The sequence below is a fragment of the Phoca vitulina genome, unplaced genomic scaffold (genome assembly GCF_004348235.1).
Source record: "Phoca vitulina isolate PV1807 unplaced genomic scaffold, GSC_HSeal_1.0 scaffold13, whole genome shotgun sequence".
NCBI lineage: Eukaryota > Metazoa > Chordata > Mammalia > Carnivora > Phocidae > Phoca > Phoca vitulina.
The window spans coordinates 45591290-45594666 of NW_022589716.1; positions in this window are offsets into that span (position 1 = coordinate 45591290).

The following is a 3377-nucleotide window of genomic DNA, read 5'->3' on the forward strand; positions in this document are numbered from 1 at the left end:
TTCATCAATAGGGGACTGGTTTGGTTTAAACAATATAACACATTGGGGAGCCGGGGTGGCTCAGTCGGTTAAGCGTCTGTCTTTGGCTCAGGTCGTGATCTCAGGATCCTGGAATCGACCCCACATCGGGCTCCCTGCTCAGTGGGGATTCTGCTTCTCCCTCTTCCTCTGCCCTTCCCTCTGCTCATGCACGCACTCTCTCAAATAAATAAATAAATAAATAAATAAAATCTTAAAAAAAATATGACACATCTATGTGACAGAGTACTAACAGCTCTTTTTTTAATTTTAGAGAGACAAGGAGAGACACAGAGAGTGCGCAGGCTGGAGAGGGGCAGAGGCAGAGGGAGGGAGGGAGGGAATGTCAAGCAGACTCTCCGCTGAGCGCTGGAGCCTGGCACAGTGCTCAATCCCATGACCCTGAGGTCATGACCTGAGCTGAAGTCAAGAGTCTGATGCTTAACCGACTGAGCTACCCAGGCGCCCCTATGCAGCTCTTAAAAAGAACAAAGCAGTGCTGTTATGGAATGAGCTCCAAAGTTATATTGATCACATATAATTATGATGCATGTGGCTGCAAATAATAGAATACTCTTCTATTGCAGCTTCAACAGACCAGTGTTAATCTAGTGTGTATAATAAGTAGTCCACGCATAGGTAGATCTGAAGTTTGTATGGGTATGGTGTGCCATCAGGGATGTAGACTTTTTTTTAATGCAAAAAATTTTTCTTGCCATGAATTGTATATTAAAAAGTGCATAAAACATAAATGTCCAATTTAGTAAATTATTGTAACACAAATGTCTATGTAACCACTACCTAATTTAAGAAAGAGAATGTTGCCAGCGTCCCAGAAACTCCCCCTTGCCCTCCTTTACCCCATGTGCTAGAAGATCCCAGGTAGGTGTGCATCACAATCACAGCATACACAGCAAGATCCATGGCAGGAACACCACTCAAGCCAGCACTGAGCTGGCTCTCCCTGGCCAGTTGCACATAGCCATGGGGTTGTGGCCCAACCAGTCAGAGATGTTAAAAGTCAAGGAATAGGGGGCACCTGAGTGGCTCAGTTGGTTAAGCGTTTGCTTTCAGCTCAGGTCATGATCTCAGGGTCCTGGGATCGAGCCCTGTGTCAGATTCCTTGCTCAGGTGGGAGCCTGCTTCTCCCTCTCCTCCCCACTCATGCTCTCTCTCACTATCTCTGTTGCTATCTCTGTCTCTCTCAAATAAATAAATAAAATCTTAAAAAAGAGAAAGTCAAGGAATAGGACACAGGAATAAAGTAATTTCCCCTAGTGCTAGTGCCCTCAACCCTGGGCCTAACCTTGGTGGACCTGGTGGGGACACCTCATCTGTGCCAGGGAAGACAAAGTAGATAGATGGGAACCAGGACTGTGATGTTTCTGAGAACCAGCTGAGGGGTATTGGAGGAAGGCTGTGGGCTGAGGGCTGAGTATTTCTTCCTCTCTGTCTGTGTATGGTCTACCTTGCTGCTCTGGTCCACCTGCTTGTGGTAGTGGCAGGACTCTAGCCTGGACAGGGCCGGGAAATAGGGTGGTCAGGGGGATGACCACATAGACCATGAAGAAGTAGCTGAAGGCACTGTCTGATGCAGCTGTGCTGTGAAGATGCACTGGTCATGGGCAGGGAGGAGACGATCATCAGGCATTGGTTGCTTATCAGAAACATGTAATTGGCAGTCAGGATACCAACCAAGGAGAATGGACTGCTCTGCAAAGTGGCACTGAATGAGTTGCAGGGCATGACTTTGATTGTGGTGATGATGGAGAATGGCATGGTCTCCAGGTGCCCCATCACCAGGATGGCCACTTGGCTGCCCAGGATCCACACAGACTGGATCTTCCTGAGCAAGGAGAAATTAAAGTAGTAAAGGACAATAGGGGCATCATGGTGTATTGGGTCAGGACATTGTTGATGAGAGCTAAGGAAACTTCTCTCCAGAGGGGCCAACCATGGAGATGATGAGGAATGAACATAGCTACTAAGCTAAACAAGGCCAGCGACATGTTGAGGGTTATGCCCAGGTGGTTTATGAAGCAGACAGAGGTGGTTATGGAGATATTCCAGAGAAGCATAGTCCATAGGCCCAATATGAAGAAGCCAGCCCAAGAAGCCTTGTCCCTTACCTGGGGCTGGTGATGGGTTGTCATGGTGATGGTGTTCTTGTACCAGCCAGCCAGCAGCTCTCTCAGTCAGGAACTTGACTGAGGTTGGGCAGGCTCTGGGAAGCAGTTCTGGCTGTCTCAGGAGTCTGGAAGCCTGGCTTGTCTTGCAGGGGTCTTACTAGTCAGGGTCTTCATAAGAAGGAGGAGAACTAGATCTCTATGGTATTCACCATAGCACCCATTTCCTAAGTAAGACATTTGTAAATAAACAGTGATTTTAGGAATCTTAGATAACATTCCCTGCTCTATCTGCTTCAAACCATCAATCAGACCACCTCCAATTCCATTAGGATAGCTTCCTGTTTCTGGAAAGTGGATGCATTCCAGGTCTTCAGGAGACCTCTCTTTAAAGTACAAAAATACCTTCATATCTATTATCAGTTTCCACATTGGTTATTAGTTAGCACCCCAGCAGGGATGTATTTACCACTTAGTTAAGGGCAAGTCACAATTTTCTTCTTCATCATCACATCCTCCTCCTCCTCCTCCTCCTGGGGGAGAATCCAGTACCTAGAGGAGGTGCTGTTTCTGTCCTTGGGAAATACACAAGATTTGTCCACCCAGGTGTGCAAATGCACAAAAGTTATTGTCTTGTTGTGGAAGAAATGAAATAAGGAAGGCTTTTCTTATTTTTCTAGGACTATCTAACATATTAAAAATCTACAATATTGTCTTTTTTTTTTTTTTAAGTAGACTCCACACGCAGCATGGAGCCCAATAAAGGGCTTGAACTCACAACCCTGAGATCAAGACCTGAGCTGAAATCAAGAGTTGAGTGCCCCCACAATATCATCCCTACAATATCCCTACCTTAAACTTATGAATAATATTCATGCAGGACAACATAAACCAAAACAAAGAGAACATCAGACTTTTGCACTTTTATCCACCTAATATGTACAATTACTGCTTTATGCAGTTGTCTTTTAAATCAGAGGGAAAAAAAGAGCTACAAACAAAAAGGATATTTATGTTGTCTTTTATATTTACCCAAGTAGTTACTTTTATTGGTGTTCTTAGTTTTTTCATCTGGAATCAAATTACTCACTAGTGTCATTTCATTTTAGCCCAAAACATTCCCTTTAGCATTTCTTATAGTATAGGTCTGCTAGTGACAAATTCTCGTAGTTTTTGTTTATCTGGAAAAGTCTTGATTTCTCTTTCATTTTTTTTTTTTTTTTTTTTTTTTTT